Genomic DNA, 26443 nt, shown 5'->3' on the forward strand with positions numbered 1-26443 from the left:
TAATGCGGACCATATTTTGAAATATGGTCAATGACCCAATCTCCAAAAGCAACTTTGAGTCCGTCAGGAATAAAATATGATTTGTAAGGTAAAAGCTGAAGTGCAGTTTTCAATCCGCTCCACCGGGCGTCAGAATCAGGCTTTGGGCTCAGTTTTTGACGCATTCAGATGCACAACAACAACATTAATAACAATAACAACAACAAGTGCAAAACGATCAAACTAAAAAAACTACAAATTACACAGACTAAAGCTCAGTTACAGACTCAGAATGTCACTTAACAGCACACACTTCAGCCCATAAACAAACAAAACTTGCAAGTCTCCTCTTGTAGTGTATTTCTCTTGTAAAATTACACGTCTAGCTGTAAGTCATCTTCCAGTGTATAAGATATACAGCTCCTCTGTCAGGTAATTTAGTCTTTGTTTACATGCTGCTCTCTTGCTGAGTTCCCTGTCAGACCTTCAGCTCCTCTGTCAGGTAATTTAGTCTTTGTTTACATGCTGCTCTCTTGCTGAGTTCCCTGTCAGACCTTCAGAAGAACAAATGAATCAGTTGCCTCTGTTGTAGATTTACTGTTTGCATAGGCTACTGGATTGACGTTAATAGAGTCAGTTGACGTCAATGTTCACTGACATCCATAAGTAACATTTTCATTTCAAGCTGTTGCAAATGTTTTTTTTTCACATGTTAAGTGTTCAAATCCATTGTCATTATTGCATGTTTTTTTTCTAAACCTGACATCCAGCAAAACAAAGAAAAACACACCTTAGCACCACAAAATCAGTGACTTAAGTTCAAATCCTACTATTACTTAATTTGTCATTATTTCTACCATTAAACAGAAAAAAAAAAATGGCGAATTGTTGCAAACTTTGTGGCCTATAAAATTTGTAACATGCTATTTTATCGTATTTCCATCTAAAACACTACAACAGAAGCCCACTATGCAGTGGTTTTAATCACAACTCTTTTTTTTTTTAATCACATCTCAACCCTTTTTTTTTTAATCACATGAACCAAAGCTCTCAATAAAACCTGTCCAAAACAACCATTAACTCAGCTGGGTCAGTGGCTCAGGATGCAGAGTGTTGTGTTGGGCTCGTGGAGTTCTGAGTTTGAGCCCCACTATTGCTTACGTTAAAGCTCATGTATTGCATTATATACAACAAAATGGCCCAAATGCCAGCTCTCAATGTGAAAGCCAGTGTAGCACTAATGGCTAAACATGTTACTCACAATCAGGACTGTGGTGGTGTTATGGGTTCAAATCCCAGTTCAAAATGTTTTGGGTTTATTGTAAAATGACAGGGAGAATAGTAAAATATAAGTTCCTGCACATGTTCAGACAAGAGAACTGTGGCTCAGAGGTAAAAGCGCTGCCTCATGGTTTCAGAGGTTGCTGGTTCAAGTCCAGCCAGATCTCTGTGATATGAGTGAATGGTCTGGTGTGAGTGAGAAGGTGTGGGGGATCATGGTGTCCTCCCCGAGCTCCAGCACAATGTCCAGCAGGGGTTATACTTCTGCCTGAAAAAAAATTAAATTTGCTATGCATATTTTCAACACCCATCCCTTCCCCACCTACTTAGGTTACCATCATTTGCTTTTCAAAGGGGGGCTCCTTCAAAAACAAAATGATGGTAACCTATACATTTACAAGCAAACAACACACAGTGAACTGTTATAAGCATTACCTGTGCATCAGCAGACGTCCTTCATTACAGTCAATGTCTGTCCACATGCTTCTGTTGGCTGAGTGTAACAGTTCAAACATCCCTTATTCTTTAGAGGAAAGACATAAATAAACACACATCACTCCATACTGTGTAGCTAAAACTCATCATATTACAGTCAATCTAAACTACATTATACCTAACATAAGTAATCATGTATCAATAATAATATTTTGGTTCAACTGAAATTAAAATGAGGCTGTGCTGCACAGTAAATAAGGCAGGGTTTTTTTTCTGCACGTGGAGTGAATACATGATGGTTTTGATTTGAAGCAAAGCATTGCTGCTCTACTAAAGCATGAAGCAGCTTTACACAGCAACTGACTCTATTAACATCAGGCCAGGAGATTATTACATACAGTAAGACTACAACAGCAGCATGTAAACATAGTAATAATTACGCTTCATAATATAAATATTAGATGATGATTAATTCAAAGATAATAAATACAACAATAACTGATTCATTTGTTCTTCTGAAGGTCTGACAGGGAACTCAGCAAGAGAGCAGCATGTAAACAAAGACTAAATTACCTGACAGAGGAGCTGTATATCTTAATTACACATCAACACTTAAACAATGACTTAAATACATTAATTAAGTACTGCTAGACGTGTGCTAGTGATTTTAGACGAGAAATACACTGGAAGATGACTTACAGGTGAGTCGCGTGACATCCTCCACTCCTGCATCTTATCACAGCGTTTGTCTGTTTTGTTTGTTTATGGGCTGAAATGTGTGCTGTTAAGTGACATTCTGAGTCTGTAACTGAGCTGTCATCTGCAGAATTTATACTTAAATCAGTCTGCACGTGTTGTTGTGACTGTTATCAAGCATCATGTTGTAAAGCAGCATTTGAATGCGTCAAAAACTGAACCTAAAGCCTGATTCCGCCGCCCGGTGGAGCGGGTGGAAAACTACACTTAAGTTTTTGTCAGAGGACAAAGATTTGAATTGAAAATATTTTATAACAAATCTACAAATAACTTGAACCTAGTAGTATAGTGAAATGTTCCGTATCAATACTCAACCGATGTGGTAAGTCAGATAATATGTTTTGTTGTTGAACTCAATGGCAAACTCAAAAACATAAAATACGGGACAACATATCTTTTACATTATATATGGCTGAAGTAGATGTTTATTTGACTTTATTTATCATGTTCATTCACAATTAGACAATGAGTCTGCATTGTTGTGTTTGCAGAATCAAGCAGCATTTATATTGTGACGCTTGACTGGATCTTTGAGGAGGATCTGAGTTTCTGTCTGGAGATCTGGACGATCATGAGGTTATATTCACACCTACAAAATCAAACATCACAATTTTATAAACCAAAGTAAAATGGGTTGGTGTGAGAGATTGATCACTGATTATACATAGTAAAACGTGACTGATTATTTGTATTTATAAAAAGTGTAAATGCTAAATTTATGGAGTTATAACTACTAACCATTTAGATTTTGTCTATGGACAGTTTTTACTGATTAATATAACAAGCACATTTTCCTGATCAGCTTGATCAACTCGTTTAGAGCTACATCAGGACCACAGAGAGAAAACCAGTGTTTTTTCATGAGATTTGATTTACACAGGTCATTCAGATATGAATAATGAGTGAAAACTTAGATGATGTGAGAAAATACTGTGATCTGTTTAATAAGAAGCTTGGTTTCTAAGAGTAACTAAACATTTGATTTTGCTTTGCAAAATGGATCAAGTTTTTGAAGTGCTCAAAATGCTGACATCTGCTGGTCAAGACGCTGTAAATACAAGGACACAGCCAAAAAAAAAAAAGTAAAATAACACTTTCCACAAACCAACTGCATGTTTTCATTAAAGTGTAATTGATTAAATGTAATCTACAGTTAAAAACAGTAAACTATCACTCCCCCTTTTTAAACTGAACCTACATTATAAAAATTTTCCGGTGCGTCATTTATTCATGCAGATGTACTCATATCCACAAGGGGGACCTGCCAACCCTGCTGAAAAAAACAATAGAACCAATCATAGAATTTGTAATAGTTTTACTGGTTATAATGGGAATTGTACTGTTTTTAATGCAAACTGTAATGGTGCCTCTTGGTCGCCTTCAATTAGTGGCTTGTTAAAACCACTAAATCCTAATGGAATATGTGCCAAAACACACTACAGGAAACCATTTTTTATGGTTAAAAGATTATGGTTTGTAATGTTTGTAATGGTATTTGTAGTGGAAACCATTAGAATTTCTGTGATGGTTTATATTGCTTTTTTTTTAGCAGTGAAATATGCAAGTTGTCTGTTATAATAATCAGAAAAGCCAAAGACAGCAGAAATTTGTAAAAGGTAAAAAATGCTACCAAACAATTTAAACAATTTATATTTGTTCTAGAAGAGATAATATTAGCCATTATGATTTATGACTTATAATTATTAGACTACATACACCAACACAAAATAATTAACTTGTGAACTTGTGAACAGTTACTGTGAAACACTTTAAATGATAATTTAAGAATATCTGCCCATAAAATAAACAAACAGCCCAAAAGGAGATCTTTTGTCCCGTAAGTTGTGTTTGTTTGAATCTGATTTGAATCAGTTGCTAGTAGATTTTCATTTTATCTACTAGTTTAGATGCTGACAAACCACAGATTTGGATGACTTTTAAATAATTGCATACCTTAACATATAATAATCTTAATTGCCTTAATTGCCTACCTAAAATGATCTGGAGTGTGATCCTTTTGATTTCCATTTTTGATGATTATTTATTTTTTCTGCTGCTGTATGTAAATATTTCTGTGTGTTTGTCAATATTATGCAAATGTTTACCAAAATATATGTTCCTCAATATGATGCAAATGTTTACCTTTTAAACCATAACATCTTTCGTACCTCAGTTGCAGTGAACCATTATACTTCCATTTTATTCATTGATATTATTCCTTTATGTCAATATATGATCTATTGTTCTTTTTGCAATTTTAACTTTAAAAAGAGAAGACTGCTGCTGCTTTACTTCTAGAATGTGGGTATCTTGAGTTATGTGTATATATCTGCATCATGGTATGTTATATCTACTGACTTGTTTGTTTCCTTGTTAATTATTTATTTGTATGTAGCTCAACTGAAGTCTTTGGGGGAAAAAGTTCCAATCGAAGCTACAATCAAAGAAGACATTTCTAGCATTCTGTTGCAGCACTGAGCCACTAAATAACTAAACTAAATTTCAGTAGTCAATTTCAGACTTCTCTGCACTATAGCAAAAAAAACAAACAAACAAAAAAAAACTAGGCTACTAAAAAGATTTTACATTAAATAAACTAATTATTAATTCTAATAATTTAGTAAATAATACATTAAAATAGCATGTATCCTTCAAATATTTTTCAATTAAGGAAACATTGCTTTATCAAGAAAAAAGTTAGTATTAAAAATCAAATAAACTCATTATAGAACATTTCAGTATTGTTTTAGAGTGCTTTATACATCTATCTATTGTTCCTGATCAACAGAATCAATAGTCTATAGTGTAGAATCAATAGGCCAATAGTCTGGAAACTCAAACCTTTTTACCCATACTCTGTTTTCATTTTTTCATATCCAGTCCTGGAAATTACTGAAATCAAATTCTATACATTCTACGTAGGAACCCTGCTAGGGCGATTGCACTTACAGAGTATTTTTTTTTTTTTTTTTTTTTTTTTTTTTTTTTTTTTTTGCTTCAACATTATCCTTAAATGCTCCATTCCTAGAGAATGGACACTTTCTATAATTCTTATCATTTGCTTAGTTTCAGTAGACTGATCAACAATAACTGACCTTATGTTTCTTCTTGCCAGAAGATTTCCCTTTTTCATCGTCAGTTTCAAAGACATAATCCACACTTTTCTTCTTTTCTCATTATTTCCATTACCTCCGCTATCCGCGCCAAACATTTGATGCTCCATAATTTCCTGGATCTCCTGCACTTCTCTCCTGAGAACGCAACAGTGTCAGTCCTGCTGTGATACAGATGTTGACCACAAGAGGAAGCCGGTGATCACCTGTCATTCGCCCGTCTTTCATTTAATGTAACAAATAGGGCTTTTTGTTTTAAGTATGAAATATATGAAGTAAGCTTCACGTTTAAAAACTCAGTAACCCAACTTTGAGTGATTTTCTGTCTGTTGGTGGAACAGTAAGAACGGCTCGTCTGGTAGAAACTGTGCAGTTCTCCATCCGCTCCACTGGGCGGCGTAAGCATCTTTCACGTTCAAAATGACACCTTTCCATCTCCGTAAACAATTTGACACCCTCATGACAGTCGCCGCAATACATTTATATCGTTTTACCGTCATAAAAGTACAATTTCTGCTGATGACAGCTGAATGACAGACACATAATGTCACTTAACAGCACATATTTCATCCCAGCCTCAAAAACAACCGGCACGCGCTGTGATAAAGTGAATCGACTGTCACGCGACTCACCTGTGAGTAACTTTACGCATAAAGTGCGTTTCTCTTGTAATGTCACTGTCACGCTTTATATTGCAGTCCTCGTTTGTTTTAAAGTCATTAATTAAGTTTGTATTGATTAATTATTCTGATATGTTAAAGCGGTGCTTAATGTGTTTGCTAGAGTATTTGAGTGATGCTGCTCTTTCTTTGGCTGACACTCAAACCTTCAAACTAAAAAAAAAAAAAAAAAAAAAACTCTTAGCCTAAAAGTATTGTTATGGTTATTTTATAGTTATTTTATACCAAACATGTATGATTGCAGTCATATCTTTTATTATTTATTATGATTTGTTGATTTTATCACTGACTTGGTTTACATCCTGTGCTCCTGCAGAACTGTCAGACATTTACAAGAACAGCAAGTTGTAGATTTAATTTTCTAGTGTGAATCTAACGAGGTGGTTCATATACACTGTATGAAGTAGGATAATAAGAATAGTACTTGTATCTGCTGCTGATGCTATATCATTGTAGTAATAGTCTACAGGATTCATGTTTGTTAATAGTTGATTTTGTGTGAAGCTCTGACGTTCCTTCTGATTTATGGCAATCAGTTTTATTATCCATGATTTCATCTTTCATTTTCTGCATCTGAGTTCTACATCAGTTATTTGAATTATAGTAGCCTTATGCACAAAAAGTATGTTTTGTGCTTAAAATGTGTAAACGAAATTGAAAAGTCTGTGCACAATATGAAGTAATGTCTACTCTTTACAGAATATGGGATGTTTGGACCGTTACTCCACAACATAAGCATGTGGACAGACATTGACTGTAATGATGGACATCTTCTGATGCACAGGTAATGCTTATTTATGTCTGTGTTTATATTACAGTTTCATGCAGTCTATATAAACTGAATTTGAGAGAATGAGTTCAGGGTCTGGCTAAATTTTTAGCATTTTTGTTTTTAAGGTAAAACATAAGGCTTATGTATTGCTGTCAGATCTCGATTATTGAAAAATCAGACACATGCCAAAAAAATAGACACATGCCATGGTTATTATTTGTTGTTGCTGATAAATGAGATAAATTAGAATCCAGTTAAAGAAGTGACTGCTTGCCACTGTTATATTCCCTTTGTTAGTGAGGAAAAATAAAGCTTAAGGAACAAATGCATGAGTGTTAGAGAGTAGTAAATATTTAAGGGACAGTTTTTTTAGATACTTTTAAATTCATTCATTCATTCAATCATGTGTGCATTTGGTTTTTCCTTAAATTGACATTTATTAATTTTATGATGATTTTAGATTCAAATAGTTTTTTTCTTCTCAAAATGCATTTATTTTCCTTTCCCTAAATTAACATGAATTTTAAAATTGAAAAATTTTAGGTTGTGATTCTGTTTTCACTGTTTATTTTATTTATTTATTTTTTATTATTGTTATTTTTTTTTTTTTTTTTTTTTTTTTTTTGTCTAAATGTGTGCATTTGCTTTTTCCTCAAATAATACAAAAGAACATATGTTAGTGTGAGGTGCTGATGGTCTAGTGGTCAGTGTTGAAGTAATGGGATTTGGACCTGACATAGGAGACCAGGGTTCAAATCCCCCCTCTGCTGCAGATTTGATTAGTGTTTAGAATTTAAAAAAAAAAAGAGAAAAGTTTTTTTTTAATATATATTTTAAAATATCTTTCTCTTTGCTCCTACTCCATCTCCCAGGTCCACCTCTCCTCTATTTCCACCTCTTAGCTCGGCCTTAATCTCCAGCTCTGTTACCGCCCCAGATATGTTGGCTACTCAGCCCATGTTTCTCACCTGTTTTATCGCCCCAGGTATGTTAGCCAGGTAGTCCGTGTTTCTTATGGCTGTGTAGCCGGTCTGTTTCACCTCCCAATAGAACCCACAGTACTAACCTTAAGAACCAGGAACCCTTCCATCACACCACTCCCTTTTGTTTACCTCCACAGCCACATTTACTTTGCTGTTGCCATAGCTTTCTTTCTTTGGTGTGTTTCCCCACACCGAGATGGGATTTGAACCCAAGCTTCTACCATATCCTTGTCCAAAACCAACGTGTGTTTAGCCACTAGTGCCATTATGGCTTTCACGCTGAGAACTGTCGTTTGGGGTGCATTGAAGGATTTAATGACAGTAATTTAACATAAGCAATAGTGGGATTTGAACTCAGGTTTCTAAGATTAAAATGCAGTGTTTTATCAATTGAGCCACTGAGCCGGTTGAAGTGGGATATGTTTTAGGTGGAGTTTTATTGAGTGCTTTTTATTATATGACTAAAAACTATGCATTTGTGGGTTTTGAACCCATGTCTCAACCACAGCCTTAACTCAACTAATGTGTATTTAACCACTGCACCACTGTGGCTTTTATCATGGAGAGAGCGCTTCTTTTAAAGAGCTTAATTTAATTTAATGGCAACAGTTTAAAGTAAGCAACTGTGGGATTTGAACTCCGGTCTCCCAGATGAAAATGCAACACTTTTTGAGTCTGTGGGGTTTTAGACAAGGTTTTATTGAGAGCTTTGTTTAAAATAATAAAAACCTAATAAAAAAAAATTGTAAACCTAATAATTATATCGCAAATATCAAGTGTTTAACCACTACACCATTGTGGTCTCCACAAGAAGCATGGCCAATTTAATGACTAAAATATGACATAAGAATCAATTACGAGACTTGAACTCTGGACTCTTACATAAGAAAACAATGCTTTACCACCTGAGCCACTGAGTCTGACTTGTTTGGTGTTCGGGTGGGTTTTGTTAAGAGCCCTGTTTTATATAAGGAAATTATTAGGAATTATGGGATTTAAACCAATATTTTATATACAACAGGCAAGCAATTAGCCAATTTGTGATGTTGGATTTAGTTTTATTTAAGGATTATTTACAGTTTCAGCCCAATTACCAAAAAAATAAAAATAAAAAATAGAGTGGGATTTGAACTCAGGGCTCCAAGATTAAAACACAAAGCTTTATTAACTGAGCCAACTGAGTCTGACAGTGTGCTGTAGTGTTTTGGACAGGTTTTGTTAAGAGAGCTGTTTTATATATTAACAATAATTAAGAAATTATACAATATTATACACAAATTAACAAACAAAACATAAAAATATCAGACAAAATGTGATGTAAGCTTTTGTTTTTAAGCTTAGCTTATTTTAGATTAAAAAAACTAAACACAAAATCAAAAGAGCAAATTAAAACTACAAACAAAAAGATTAAAATGGACAGGTTTTGTTAAGAAAGCTCTTTTAAATTAAGACAAACTTTAAAAATAGAAAGCTCTTTTATATGACGACAAACATTAACAATTGTCAGGTTTGAACCAATATTTTACATACAATAGGTAAGCAATCAGCCAATTTGTGATGTAAGCTTTAGTTTTTAAGATTAGCTTATTTTAGATTGGTTGAAGCATTAAATAATTACAAAAGTGAGATTGGGCTTTGAACTCAGGACTCCAAAATTTAAAAAACAACATTCTATTATCTGAGCTGCCGAGTCTGACAAATTAACAGGATTTAAATTTGTTAGGAATAATACAATGTAATATAAGCAAAAGCAGGATTTGAACTCGGCCTTCACAATCCTAATGCATCGCTTTATGTCCTGATTCTGGACAGTTATTGTGGTGTTAGAAATGAAAATAAAATAAAATACATTTTATCGGATTTGAACAAGGACTTTATGTAAAAACGTATGAAAGTCAAACAGTTGTCCTCTGAGTTGTAGTTACTTGCTTTTGGGGTTTTGTTGTTGTTTCATGGTGTTTTGCAAGATATGGTGACAAAAATTCTAATTATGTGATAGTGGGATTTAATCTCACAACTGATGATAAAAATAAAGTGCTTAATATTCTGAGCCACAGATAATGGGGAGTGCATTTGTGGTAACATTAATGGCCTAATAATGTTAGAAAGAATTCACAGCCTCTTTTTTCTGTCTGCTTTTTTCAAGTACAGAAAACTAGTGCAGAGATCTACATTATCACTTCTAGATGAGCATGTCAGTTATTATCCACAGGCTTCATCAATACTCAACTCAGCTTGATCAACTCATTCTTTTCTATAGTCTCACATCAGGACCACAGACCGACACCCAGAACTTTGTGTTTGCCATGAGATTTTACAGGTGAGATACTGAAATCATGTTTAAATGCATTAAGCTGAAATATTCACATAATGAAACACGCAATCAAACAATCAGACTTGTCAAGAAGATTTTTTATAAGATCTTTGCATGTACAACTTCAAGACCCATCCAGAGTTCCTCATCAATGACACTGACACAGAAGATCCTCTTCTTTTCCCATAAATGAAGGCACAAATGCTTTATGACAGGAACTCCTGGTTATCACTTACATAACATGGCACAAAACCGCCCCTCATATTTGATGTTCATAAACACACACATAAACAAATCAGCATAACAGAGAGATTACACTTCATAATCTCGCCGAGACACACAGAAGCATAGCAGGATGCATCCAGGTCAAAGGTTTCTGGTCTGACTGAGCCTGCAGCTTCTCTGAGGTCTGCAGGCTGTGCGTGATGTTCTCTGGCTTTGCGAGCAGCAGACGATAACATCCCGGGATGCTGAGTTTAAGGGAAGTCACTCTGAAACAGGATGACCCCAAGCCATCCTGAGCCAATCGGTCTTGATACCACTGGCCCAGCAAGTTTTCTGGGTACTTGACATTATTCCCTGGCATCTGGAGAATTACCTAGAAGAAATTCTGAAGAAACATTTTAAGGGATTTATGGGTCAGGTTAAGCAGAGTAGACAAAAAGGAGACATCTGAACATAGTACCTGGTCTAATGAAAAAACATCATCCTTCTCCTCCACAGAGGTCACAACATGGACCTACAACACAGAAATAAAGCAATTACTCCATGGTCTATAAATGATATATGTATATAAACACTACCATTCAAAGGTTTGGAATCAGTAAGATTGTTCTTGTGCTCATCAAGGCTGTATTTATTTGACCAAAAATACAGAATTTAAAAAACTCGTTTTTTTTTTTTTTGTGAAATATTATTGCAATTTAAATTAAGTTTCTATTTTAATATACTTTAAAATATAATTTATTCCTGTGATGCAAAACTGAATCGTCAGCATCATTATTCATCATTACTTCAGTGTCACATGATCCTTCAGAAATCATTAAAATATGCTGATTTATTATCAGTTTTGGAAACAGTTTTTTTTTTTTTTTTAATAGCTTTTTTTACTAATACTTGTTTCCATTTCTTTTAGTTTATCATCCCTTTTAATAGCTTGCCTTGGTTGAGGAGGTCATTTTGTGTGTTCTTCTTGAAGACTAGGACTATTGACAAGTTTTTTGTTGATGTCTATCTCAATAACCACAAAGTCTTGGGGTGAGTTTTTTATGGTCCCATGGAAACCTTCATGGTCTGATATGAAGCAGGAGGGAGTGTCCCTCTCCATTCTGAAGCCCTAAACGAACATACACTTAGCGATTAAGTCACTTAATCATTTTATTATTATTTTAGTGATTTATTAACTTGTATAGGCATGTAATTTAAACTTAGAATGAAATGTAAAGAAGAATTTATAGTGTTAACATTAAAATTATTACATAAGAACAACTGAATCACCATTACAAAGCTGGTTACTTTGACACTGTTGCGTCATAATACAAAGCAAGCAAAGATAAATATTCGAAAATAGTGTTTACACTCACCCGCGTGTTATTGTTGTCAGTTCACTTCTTCAGCAGCATGTGGTTCTGCTCTTAAAGGCACAGAAGCGCAAAGACCATGCAATAATAGCGTATTCTTGTTTTGCGAGGATTCAAAAAATAGATTCAGCACTTTTTCAACCAAAGTGCTGATTTTATACAAAATGTGTAAGGCATGTTGTAATGAGAACAAAACATTAATTGGTAAGGGGGCTGTGTGTGTAGAATATGTACAATAGCAATGCATTATTCCGAATTTATTGATTCTCCCTAAATCCTCTGTTTTACTTTTTAAAATAGCCTACCACTTATATACACACAGAAAGTCTTCCAGTTTCGTGGACATTCACACAGAGATCAGACATTAGTCAGGCGGCTACACAGCATCTGACCACAGGATTTATAAAAATCATTTCAAGTGTTTCAACACTGCATCAGCCATTGATGAACACATTAATTTTTATTCAAATTATCCCTCACATTATAGTAGATTTAACCATTTATTACTATGTCTTTGGAGGCTTTTGTCGTTCGAACAATGTACAAATTCACATTATTTCTTATATTTGATATAATGTTTAATGCACTTCATGTTGTTAATTACAACGAATGGAATGCACTCTTTGCATTTTTATCGAGTATCAAGAGTAGAAGATTATCCTATTTAAAACAAAGGTATAACATGTTAGAAAAGAAATAATGTAAAAGTAATTAAAAATTGTTTGATTATATTACCTTAATTGTGTAATGTAATGGATTACGTTACTAACAAGTTTTTCATGTTATTTGTTAGGTTTGTCTACAATTTGAAACAATCTACCCAGATTACACACATACATATGTATATATATATATATATATGTATAAAATAATACACACATATATATATATATATAATATATATATATATATATATATATATATAGATACATATACACATATATATATATATATATATATATATATACATATATATATACATATACATACATATATATATATATATATTCTTGTTAAAAAAGTCTTTAATTGTGAGAAATACAGAACCTGTAGAAATACTTTTCAAATCTTTTTTATTTTTCTCTATCCTCTATCTCATACAGTGCATAGAAAAAGACATTTAAGACTCAATGATTCCTTTCCAGACTTCATAATACCCTTACATTGGAGACATGTTAATAGTGGTTCGCCTGTTGTGAATCAGTAAATGTTGTCCCAGAGGTTCTGGAACTTACAGTCCCTTCCCTTATGAGTGCTTTCAAAAGCATCCCAAGCGAGATGCCGAGTGAACTTAACTCCAAGCACTTAGTGTGGTTGCATATGGCATGAAATGGAGGCTGGCCATTAGATGACATGTAAAACATAGGTTCAGGCAGACAGGATGGCCCTAAACCCCTGAAACCATGGACACTCACTTCAAGATGTTAGACAACGACATCATCTGGACAAACAGCTGTACAGGCTTAGAAAAATAGTATCTCTGCGGGTTTAGTCTTCATTAGAATAACGTGAAAAATATCTAAGATGCAGAGAGGCATCACTTTTTCAGATTTGTGTTATGACGGATTCTATTATCTATTATCATATCCCTATAATTAAACAATCCTTCATTTAAAAAAAATTACAAGACCAATTTTTAAGAATTAAAACATTTAAAAAAAAGGTATTGGAACATTTTCAGCACAATATTCTTGGCAAATCCTTCATTGAAATCATCCCAACCCAATCGCTACAAGCTTCAGTGGCTGTCAGAATACTGATAATTTATGTTGTCACTTTTTCACAATTTTCAACCTAATCAATCAGAAAGTTAATTAATAATGCATATGGCCTCATAAAACAGATCTGATCTTCTGACCTTCTTGTGGACGGTTTAACTTTCCGGGCTTGTTTTCCAAACATAAATCATGCCTAATCTCCACAGCCATTTTCCTGGACAAATATTAAAGTTACTTCTAAGCTAAAATGGAAAGCTGGAAAGCTACCACTGAAAGTGCAATTTATACCTTGACTAGATATCTGTTTATGGGAAGCCATCTCTTTTTCTCAAAAATTATTTCCAAAAAGGTTTGAAAATCAATATCTATTTCTGGACAACGAGCACTAAATGGAGTGTCTTTTTCAACAGTATTGCACTCTATATCATAATCTTGGCTAATATGCAAGTAAACAGCGTAATAGTGTTAAAACTATTACCAGGAACATCACAGACGGCATCCTTGAATGCAAGTGAAGCTTAGTAAAACATTCTCGTCTACCTCAATCTGTGTTCTTCGACATAGCGTATCATATTGCAAGCTACAAAATGTAATTTCACAGGCTTAGTGTTGTACTTTGTGCATAGATCAGTCTATAGGGCTGTGGTCTACATGAGTCAAGGTAAAAAGGGGAATTCGCTTTGAGGACGGGATTCATTAGACTAAGTGGAATGTACCACTGTCAGATTCAGAACAGGAAGAGGTTTAATCATCATCACCGCCGTCCCCTGGCGCCCGTGTAATTCTACGGCCCCCCCTCTTCCCGGTTGGCCCCTTGGGTTTGGCAAAAGCTTGCTTGTGCGCATGCTGCTTGGGATGAACCTCTTCGTACAGGAAGTCACTGGTAAGTTCATCACCATTGTCAATTTCCAGCTGAAAGGAAGAATCAAAGGTGAAAACTCTAACATTAACATTATTGTAAATGGGCTGATAACCTGGACACTTGCTTCCAGGAATTTAACAGAATGGTGTATGCTGTATTTAATACCAGAGTGAAAAGGGTTATATAGGTAAGCATATATAACATGTAATACCTTTTTTGCAATTTCAATGCCCAAGTTCTTCTCCACTGTGTCTATGAGAGGGTTCTTGCAGCTTGAATAGAGCATTCTCTCTTTGATGCCGCATTTATAACCAGGCATAGAGTAGATGAAAACTGAAAACATGAACACACAAAAAAAGCAATTTGACGGTTTGAAAATGCATTATACATATGCGTTTATCATAAGAACATTTGAAACTATTGTCACACAGGACAAAGCATGCCCAACAATATTACCTGCCATTAGATTTTAAATCTTTAAACAAGAAAAATAAAAATGCATAAATGGTAATGCTAATTTTGAAAATATACTTTGATAAATTTTAAAATAAATATTTTTCATGAACAGTTTAATAGTCCTAATTTTCAAAAATATATATATTTTTTGTTCTTATATTTTTAGGAATAAGCTGGAACATAAATCAAATAAATTTGTTCTAACAGACCACCTTACTTGTATAATCAATAACTATTAACATACATTATCCAAAAACAACAACATATATAACAAACAAAAATAATAAAGAAAAAAAATACAACAAACAGTTCAAAAGCCCTATTTTTTATTTTAATAATTACTAATGTATTATTTAATAATTACATAATACATATACACACATTATTCTGTATTCATAACGTATATATAAATTTAATAAGCATAAGATATGTCACTCTTACCTGTGGACTCAAGGTAGTCTCCTTCATGCGAGTGTTTGTAGAGGAAAAAGTGATACCTAGCTGCATCATTTGGGATCCTTTTAGGTAAATCTTTCAGCTCCGTGGGAGCCGTGCTGGACAACTTAATGGATTCTTTAGGAAAATCTATTTCCTGTTAATAGGATGGGCATAATTAGTGTATATGAATAATTACTCAGTTCTACAACATGTATTCCCGTCCCATATTGGTGGTTTTGTGGGTAGGGGTAAACCAACCCAACCAGTCTGCCTTCTAACAGTACACATACAGTACCATTATGCATTTCAGGTGTTTTCTTTGAATACAATATACAGGACGATAATGATGAAAAGGATAAGATGCTATTGTACAGAGCTGCTGGGAGGGTGGAGGGGAAAAAGGCCTGAAGTACCAGTTGAACGTAGTTAATCCTTTTCCCCCCCAACTAACCCAGACCATAAACAGAATATCACCTCACAGCAAACGCAACTCCACTCCCTGAAGAGTCTGCTGCTTTGTGTCAACATGGATGTCTGTCTGCAACTGAAAACACACATATAAGCCTTTAAAAATGTGTATACACTGGCCTGTAATCACTAAAGCAGTCACAATGGTTGTTTAATGATTCTTCTGCAATTCAAGTTGTAGTTTATAAAGCAGCGCTGTTATGTCGAGATTTGAGAATGTTTTATGTTTAACTAGGTCTATGACCTTTGATAAATTGCATGCCACTAGTGTTGCCAAATCTCATCCAAAAATAAGCAAATCGACACACCAAAATAAGCTTAAAGCATTTTTACTGCTTTAATATAATTTAACGCAGCATAAAATGTCAAAATATCCAAGGATACATTATAAGGATGTGTCAGTACAATTATAAATGAATAATTTTCTGCATTTATTGTTTTATTGATATTAATATTATTATAATCAAATAGAACATATACATAACAACATATTTAGGAAATCAATTCTTTTATTTAGTAAGAGTGCATACTAGACTAACATTATTGACATTATTTAAAAAAAAAAAATATTTATATATAAAAAATAAAAATATATCTATTATAATATATCTATATATAGGGCTGTCAATATAATCACCGATATTCACAACATCCAAAATAGAGATATGTATGTATATATATTATATATAATATATATATATATATTTAGATATATATATATATATATATATATATATATATATTATTACCATCAGAGGAATAAATTAAATTTTAATATATACTAAAATAGAAAACAATTCTTTTAAATGTTAATAATATATAACAATATCGTGAAATTTTGGAATATATATATATACTACTAAATAGAAAACAATTCTTTTAACACACATAATACATATAGCTTAACCATCAGATTACTCTCTTTTTATTTTGAAATGAAAGCAATAAAATGCAGCCTTGGTGAGAAGAAGAGACTTCTTTCAAAACATTAAAAAAAATCTTCCCAACCTCAAACATTTGAATGCTACACTTATAATAAAAATGACATTCTGTGCTGCACCCACTGAATCAACCTCCTGCTTTGCCTCTCTGCCTCCTTTCATCCAGGATTGGGAACAGCATCTCATCCACCCGTCTACTCAATAAAATCTCTCTTTCAACAAATTAATAAAAATAAAACACCACAAAGCTGCTTTCCTCTCCTCTCAAACATGTAGATTAGTGTAGCATTATCTTCCTCCCACAGCTGCTGCTGCTGCTCTGGGGGGAGTTTGGAGAGCCTTTTGATTGGTTCATTTACGCTGCCAGTCATTTTGAAACAGCCAACGAAGCGTTTAAGAGTCAGGGCATATCCTTTTATGGTATGAGGGGAGGTTTGTATGCGTTGCCAGCAGCATCCTTTGCAATTGGTTCCAGGAGCTGGTTTAAATGAGAGAGTGCATGGGACTGAGCTTCTCTATTTTTAGTCAGCGTATGTTTGATGCTAAAAAATACATTTATGTTTTTGCAAAGACTTCTCCATACACATGGTGATTTGGGACATCGTTTATAGTTTTTATACTACTACTGCTAAGCAAACAACATTGTGCGCTTTAGTTCACAATGCAAAAATGGCTTCTAAAGAGCAAGGACCCATCGTTTTGTTTTGAGATAATGTTGTGCGTAATGTAAAGAAACAGTCTTTTTGTTCAGCTCGTGAAGTTACTAAAATACAAAAGGCCTGATATGAACTGTTGGACTGATGTGGTTTTTGCCCTATTTTAATAAAGCCTCAGCAGAGCCTGACTAAGGTGTACACCCATGCTGTGTTTATGTTGATGTCAGCATTACCTCATTGAGTTTGATTTGCCTCAGTTCCTCCTCTGCTGCAGTCAAAGGCAGAGGCGCCGCTTGGGAGCTGAGGTACTTTTTATAGCCATTTAGAGAGACATCCTCCTGAGCAGAAAGAGATGCATTAGTGGGGAAACCTATGGCTGTAAAGGTTTGATTTAAAAAATGGCAGATGATACATGTTCTACCTTCACTGTGCCAAAAATCTCCTCTTTAATGTGGCCACCACCAAACTCTTTCTTCAGCGTGGCCCTCGTAGCAGCATACAACATCTTTTGTCGAACCTGAATGGAAAGGTTGTTTTAAAATAAGTTTCTGGATCTGGATGTTTTTAAAAAAAATATATATACCTTCTTTTTAGGAACAAGAACACGCATCAGATGAATTTGTTTTAGGCCAGCATACTTCTATAATCATATAATTACAAAAATAGAACAAACAACATATAAAAGTACTATTTAAAAGTAATTTAAAAGTATATATATATATATAGTATATATATATATATATATATATATCCTCTGCAGTGAATGGGTGCCGTCAGAATGAGAGTCAAAGCAGCTGATAAAAACATCACAATAATCCACAAGTAATGCACATGACTCCAAATGCTTAATGATTGATTCGTTTGTGCTTTTCACTTCACAAGACATTAATTAATGAACTGGAGTCGTATGGATTACTGTGATGTAATGTGCAAGTGATTTAATGATAAATTGTATTCCAAAGAAGAAACAAACTCATATACATCATGCATGTTTTGAGAGTGAATAAAATTGTCAGTAAATGTTAATTTGGATGAACTATTCCTTTAATACTTAAATTTCTTAAACTTTCTAGATTTCAATTTTAAAGTTGCTTTGTTATAGGAAAGCTCTTGGTTTGAGCAATTTGAGCTGGCTTTCGATCGGCGTGAATGAACGACTGATTTGGGTGCGATTGGGACTCTAGCCATTGGAGTCTCCCTCTGGCTGTTGAACATTGAGGGAGAAAATTAGAATAACAAAAAATTAGCACAAAACAACAAAAACTGTCGGTTTTCTGTATCAGGTCAGCCGTGCTTTTCATAAAAAAAAAATACTGTGTAAGTAGATTAATGTCAAACTCTTTTGCTTGAATGAACAAAGTCTCCATTATATAAGCTTACCTGATCCTTTATCTTTTGGTAGAAGATTACATTACAAGGGGATGTCCACAGTTAAGATCCACTCACTTAAGATACATGTGTTTGTCATAACAATGGTACAATATCCTCGATGATCATTTCCACACAGCAGTACAAAAACCTCTTGTTATAGCCCGTTTTGATATGGACAGGCTTAACTGGCAACCAGATATTTTTAAAGAGCTTTAAACCAGGAATACTATATATGGAGTGGATGGATTAAAAAGCACTGAGCAATGTCATCTCATGATGTCCTTTGGCCTCGTACAAGCTGAAAGAAAATGTGACAGCATGCAAACAAACTCACTGGAGAGTGATCCGGAGACCAGGCCAGAAAGATCCACTCATAACCCTGATTGTTGGTGGTATCCAACCTGTAGAGAAGGTACGAGGGCATGTCATCCTCCACGAGAGGGAGAACACAGCTGTCCCATTCCTGGTCCCACTTCTTGGCAGCCCGTTTACTTCCACCAAGAACTAACTTCTCTACAGGAACACAACAGAAGAAAGGAAAGTGTGATGTGATTCTTTCGTCATACATTGACAATCATTTTTTGTTTTATTGTATTTGGTTTAGTCAAATACAGAACAAAAAAATTACAGAGCAATATTTAGCAGTTCAGAAAATGTGAGATAATGTTACTTTTGATTAATATTTTGAATTCATTTTTTACTTTTAGTTTAAAATTTAGTAATTTTGATTTGTTTTTGTCAATTTTTTTTTTATGTCTATATGTTTGACGTGCCTGTTATGTGTTTTCATTCTTTTTTTCAGTTTTAGTTTCCTCAAGATAAACTAAATGAAAATGAGAAATGTTGCCTTGGGAAGTAGCTGAGTGTATGTATATATATTATATATATATATATTACATATAAATTCATAAAAAACAAACAAACACACAATAAATCAAAAAATATAATACATATTAAACATGCTTCTAAAGATGTTTGTGCTTTTAGTTTGATGCAAGACAAACAAACAAACACACAAGAAAGCAACAACTATAATACAGAGTGAACATCTTTCAAACATGAGACACACACAATTTTTTTAACACATATATATATATATATATAATATCTATATATATATATATATATATATATATGATATAATATTCACATAAAACAATAAATTTGTGTTCTCATGTTTGAAAGATTTTTGAAGTTATCTTGATATAAGTGTTACAGAACGCAATATATATGTTTCTTATTAATATTCCTGACATGAGAATGTAATATTCTGGTAAAATAATAAACAAATTAATTAAGCAATTCTGTTTCAAGGGAAGCTGATGTTTTAGGTTCTAAATTTAAAGGTTTCAAGGTTCTAAATTTAAAGTCCTTGCCCATTTTAAAATCAAAAATTGAGAAAAACACTTTTGTGCTGTTTTTTTTTTCTTCTGAATATTAGTTTATTGCAGTAAGTTTAGTTTAAAAAGCTGTTTAATAAATGTTTGTACTCTTGTGTGTAAAACAGTCATCTCACCATTTTCTATCACTACTTTGATGAGCCGATATTCTCCATTCCGGGCCTTCGCAAAGATTTCTTTCACTTCCCCGGTAGCTGAGAAGAGAAAGCACAGGACACAATGAGACTATTTATTCTGATGCGAAACAAAGCTGACCATCTCTGGACAACGGAATTGAAATTTGGCTGATGAACCAAATTGAGAAATCTAAAGAGGCATTGTTAGGGACAGTTTGGAGACTGCAGTCCATTCCAGGAGTATGTTCTTTGAAATGATTTGCATATGACCATGCAAGGTGATCTTTAATTAAAACTTCAGCATGACTGCATTGATTCATACACTTCTTGTCATGGTAACACAACGCCGCTGCAGTAAAAGCTCAATGTAAACAGATGTCTATTGCATAATGCCTAGCAACACCTTTGAATAAAGGTGACAGGGTTATTAGAGTTGGACCTTTGAGACCTGCTGCCTTCCTGCCTAATCCTCAACTCCAGTCTGAAAGCATACTGATAGTGAAAGACCAATCGGAGTTTATTTGCATGACCATATTAGTGCAACAAAAGGCAGAGTACACTTGACACAGATTCGCTGTCTGGCTCTGGTTTGTTTACTGCAAGCTCGCAATAAAACTCTATATGGTAATTTAGTCTCAGCGACGACAACAACAGGTTCTTCTGTTTACAAACAAGCGCCAAATAAAGGAAGGAACATGTATTAAAGCAACGCTATAAACCCCGTCCGGGTTATTTGAATCGACAAAAAAAGATCGGAAAGGATTTTACCTTGGATGCCGGTTTGATGAGACATTCTGGCTCTCTTGCGTCGGCCGGTTGGCAGATGGTAGTAGTGAAAGAACACGGAAGTCGAATGAACGAACTACAGTAATTTTAGATGCCTGTCATGTGACGCCATTACGTGGCCCCGCCCACTGCGGCGTGGTGTGCGGGTGCATGTGTATTTTAGAGGGAAAAAAAAAAAAAAACACCTGCAAATGTACTAAATAAAGAAGCTAACTCAATTTGAAAATTGAGGACGTCCTGAAAAAGAAAAGAGACTAATGTAATATTTACTTTGTTCATTTTGTGGTATTTTACAGTGAGGGTTTGAGGGTAATAATTCTTAGAAAAGTAAAATCAAGTGTTTTTTATGCTACAGTATATAATGGTCACATTTATATCAAATACTGAAATAATCTTGATTGAAAATAATCACAACCGCCAGGGTTTTTCGAACGGGGGACTGGGGACCCTCAAGGGGCCTGCATGGAGTGTTAGGGGGTCCACGGAAAAGTTTAGAGAAAAACTGTGTAATAATAATAATAACAATAACAAAATAAGATTAAAATAAATAAGAAAAAAATGCATTAAAATAAAAATGAGATAAAAATAAATAAAATGTAGATTAAAATAAGTAAATAATAAATAACCCATTTTACAGTACAATACTATGAAATAAATAAATACATAAATAATAAGAAATGAGGAAAATAAAAAATAGATTAAAATAAGTAAATAAACAAGTCAATAAATAAATAAATATTATTTTAGTACAACACTATAGGCCTAATTATTAGGAAAACAAAATAATTATAAAGACATAAATAGGGTCTTTCTACATCTGAAATTTAGCATTGCATGTGGATGACCATAATCGGAGGTCCGAGGCAACTAAATGATTGAAAACCCCTGCACTTCACATCACACTCCGAGAGACACAGCACCACTCATCATTCTGCTCTAACAACTTTGGACAGATCTCGGAAGCGGTGGAATTTTTCAAATGCAGGGTGGGGTTGCAAACATCCCACAGACATACTATATAAATATACTGCCAGACTATAGAGTTGATTTAGTTGCTGTGTCTGTGTGTTAAATGAACCACAGACTCAGCAGAGAGGAGTGGCACTAGAGCAATGGCAGGGCAATTCATGGTAAAAGCAGACTAAATCTTCCTAGTGAATTAGAGGTTACTGGGCCACACACTCCACTGCAAAAGGCCTCAATCAAGATCCTCTGCAGTTCTGTGTGTAATTTCATATTCTATTTAAAGAAGACATTTGTATTGTTACTTAAACTTGGCTGCTGGTTAATTACTAAAAAAAATATTTTTTTCCTTACTAACTTACCATATCTACCTTATTTTGCAATGCAAATCTAATCCAGTGATTCATTAGCACTATAGCTAAGAATAAAAAAGTGCAGTAAATGATAAAATTATCATCAGTCTTGTCGGAATACCTGATTCATGCAACAGTCATTGTGATTCGAGCAGCTCCTGTTTATCTGGTTATGTGAAGCACACAAAGGACAACAGCTCACAGCTGTGAAATGCAGAGTACCTGGATTTTCACAACTACTCACATTCAACACATCCTTGGGGATCATTTACAATCATAGCAAACTAGGACACTATCCAATATGACTGAAAGAAATTAGAAGCTCAAGCATTCAAATGCACATGAATCATAAACTACTTCTGGAATATGCAGTATACAGTATGCTTTTTTTTCAGTGCATGCCATTAAGCCCTACTATATAAAGTGGAATAGAGGCCTACAAAAGAGCACACTGCAAAAAAAATTCTAGCCTATTCTATAATGCAGTGTGTTCAAGTTTAACATTCCTATTCCATTGTGTTTAATGAACAAGTAACGTCAGACTCATTATTTACCAAAAGTTAAGAAATGTAAACAAGTTTAGTTTAATTTCCCAAATTATAACTGAATGCTTTTCAAATGCAGCGTGATAAGGCTATGTGTAGCATACAGCTTTTTGAAACATGAATTATGTAGTAATGTCTATGGTTTCCTTTTTTAAAATACAGGCTACATTCACTAGGGCAATACCTTTTCAAAAGGTAGTTACATCTTTGTACCTTATTAACCCCTAAAGGTGCATATTGGAACTAGGTGCATATTAGTAGGCTAAGCTAAACTCTAGGCCTACATAAATGACAGCCTATACCTTTTTACAATTTTGTACCTTTTTTCCACAGTAGGCTATACAGTGTATCCTGCACAGCTTTCAATAAGATGTAAATTAGTATTCTGTTTCAAACATTGGCAATAGACTATAATCAGGTTAGACACCATATTGAATTTAACACTGATCAAAACAAAGCCGTAAGGGAGACTTCCAGTATTTATAATGACACGCACTGTATATGACGGTCCTATAATTTCACATCACAGCTCACAACTTTCAAAACTGTTTCATGGTTTATTAGTCTATGCTGAAAGTATTTTCATAAAGACGTTGCGTCAGCTGAACAATCGTTATTTTGCTAAACAACAGTACAATCCACCGAACGCCGTTCTTCATGGCCTGGTTTACATTACTGTCAAAAACTAAACATGGCTAGGTCTGCTGGTTTAACCACGAGGTGGCGCAATTATCCTATCTATTTTAGGAGCTCCTCTAGACTCCTCACTTTAAATTTTTATTTCGTAAACAAGTCTAGACTAAATATAACATATAAATCCAGGAAAGCAGTTGCAGATTAGTATTCGCTTTCTCCAGATGCTGTCATTTTATAAACTTAACAGAGGTGTGAATCTTCATTACTCTTTAAATCCATCTCTGAAACACAGCAGTGACACAAACAAACAAAAAATGAATTTAAATGCACAGGACAAAGTTAAAAAGCTGTCATGGGACGCATACTCAGTCAGGAAGGTTCTCAGGCAAGTACACATATAAAAAAAAAATCTCCAATACACACAATAGGCCCTTTCTGTAATTGGAAAATAAACAGACCCATCCAAAGCTGCCATCAGGTGTTTGTTCAGAACTGAAAGGCGATATCAAGATACATATAGAGGCCATAACTCAAGCTGTCTCATTTGTTTGTGTGTGTGTACGTGTGTGTGGCGACGCCACAGATTGAGAAAGAGAATGAAAACGTGTAGGCTTATGTTTTTTGTTGGTGTGCGTAGGAGGGAGATAGAGAAAGGTAGAGAAGAGAATAGACAGAGCCTGAAAATATATTTCTGCTCATGATATTAGTGTACAAAATTATGCATATGCTTATGAAATCACCTACTGTAATGATGCATATTGTATGCCCACGCTTAATATGAGCTAGAATGGATCCAACTGTTAGCTTCTTTTCAAATGTCATTACTGAAAAACATCACCACAGGAAAATCCCACCATTCATCCTCTTAACCAAACAAAAACCAAATTACACCCCAAAGAAGATGTTATACCTGTGTTTGAAGGATCTGCAGGAAAATTCACATGCATTAGTCATAAAATGGATGAATGCTTTCTCATTTTATCACTGCTGAAAGCGTTCTTGCCTTCATCCGTCAGCGGGCTCCGGGTTTAGTGGCTTTGGCACAGCTCGGCTGCTTTATAGCTCATATCCAGATGGACATCACCAACTTTTGGTGCTTAAAATTTCATGACCTTCAGCGGCAGAGTAGGAGATTTATGGTGGCTGCACAACATCCAGTGCTACATTTATAAAAGAGGCTCATGGAAAGCCACTTGAATTTATAATCAGCATGAATGTGTATTTCATTTTACAATGTGACTTGATACATTTTGTAGAGGGACCAACCAAGACAATTATTGTCTCTCTTAGACATGTTCATCTGCCAAACTGTGTGTTTACATGAGGTGTAATGACTGTGCATTGTGATGAGTGCTTCTCGATTATGAAATAATTTCCCAGTTGTGACTTCTGTACGGTTTTTTTTTTTCAACCATGAATCATGCAGGGAACACAATTTTTCATAATTTATAAGCTTTCCCCAAAGCCATGGGATTTCAAACTCCCAGCACCGAAGTAGTTCTTTTAGAATGAGTTAAATTATCAAGCCTAGCCTCTATACATCTCTTGATGCATCATGGGAAATCAGACACACTAACAAATATAACAAGTTATGAAAATGTGTTGCTATCATTTCCATCATAAAAATGAAACTTCTGTGAACATTCTAAACATTCAGATATTTAAAAATATATATTTTAAGAACGTTTTTTTCTTGGCAATTCGAACATTCTGGAAAATGTATTCTTAGAACATTCTTAGCAATATTCTTAGCTAAAAAGTGTAGGTTCTAAGTTCATTCTCTTAAATAGTAAATATTACACACACACACACACACACACACACACACACACACACACACACACACACACACACACACACACACACACACACACACACACACACACACACACACACACACAGTTTCAGCCAATCTCATGTTAATCTTGAGAATCTATAGAGTAGTATTGCATCCTTCATATCTTCAAGCTTCTGTCCGAAAATAGTCGAGCTCCTGGAGAAAAAAAAATAAATTAATTAAAAAATTTCGAAACTTATAGGAACCCTGAAGGAGTGTATTTGGCACAAAAATACTCCATCACCCAAATGTTTTCTGAAACTTTAGCCATGTTTAGCATGAGAATTCAACTTTTTAATGGTGTATATAAGTTAGAATGCATGAAATATTAGACCTCCCCTTGAATATTCTCATTAAGTTATTCACTGTTTTTGAATGTTTCAGGAACACTTAAGACTTTAGTTTTTCAAAACTGAAACGTGTGAATGTTCAGAAGTAATGTTTACATAACTTAATTGGAATATTACCAAAATGTTTTAGCTAGATAAGCTTCCGAATATAGGCTACTGTATATATGGGGAGAATGGGTGCTCCATTCAGTATTATTGAATATTTAAAGTCTAATAATAGACTTACATAGTGATTTACAATAACAATACAGACTGTTTCAAAACTGCTTTATTGTAATAGACAAGAATGTAACAGAGTTAAGTCTGCTAATGTTATTAGAGTGTTCTTTTGATATCTCCTTCCTTAATGGACAATAATTTGACTTAAGCATATTGAAAGACATTTCTGAATATTTTTAAATGAATCATTATAGATATGTCCCATTATAGATATGTACCCGAGATGTCCGCTGCCTTTCGGACATCTCAGCATGGATGAAAGAATATCACCTACAGCTCAACCTGGCAAAGACTGAGCTTCTTGTCTTCCCTGCCACTCCAACTCTACATTATGATTTCTCCATCCAGCTAGGTTCTTCTATAATAACTTCAGTCAGAAATCTTGGTGTAACCTTTGATGACCAGCTGACCTTCAAAGACCACATTGCAAAGACT

The 26443-nt window shown here is 34.3% G+C and overlaps 1 long non-coding RNA gene and 1 pseudogene across 3 annotated transcripts; both read right to left on the minus strand.

Annotated features, from left to right (window-relative positions):
• Nucleotides 1–1065: 1065 nt before the first annotated feature.
• LOC122137144 lies at nt 1066–5761 on the minus strand. Of its 3 annotated transcripts, none has more exons than XR_006154643.1 (3): nt 5641–5761; nt 1696–1783; nt 1066–1528 (listed from the first exon to the last, which is right to left on the minus strand). It is a non-coding gene; the product is annotated as an uncharacterized LOC122137144 (long non-coding RNA). The 3 variants fall into 3 exon arrangements; XR_006154644.1 differs by lacking the exon at nt 5641–5761 and adding an exon at nt 2547–3058; XR_006154642.1 differs by lacking the exon at nt 5641–5761 and adding an exon at nt 2395–2499.
• Nucleotides 5762–12949: 7188 nt separating this feature from the next.
• LOC109077126 lies at nt 12950–21220 on the minus strand (annotated as a pseudogene).
• Nucleotides 21221–26443: the final 5223 nt, after the last annotated feature.

This window comes from Cyprinus carpio, chromosome B4 (genome assembly GCF_018340385.1).
Source record: "Cyprinus carpio isolate SPL01 chromosome B4, ASM1834038v1, whole genome shotgun sequence".
Classification (NCBI taxonomy): domain Eukaryota; kingdom Metazoa; phylum Chordata; class Actinopteri; order Cypriniformes; family Cyprinidae; genus Cyprinus; species Cyprinus carpio.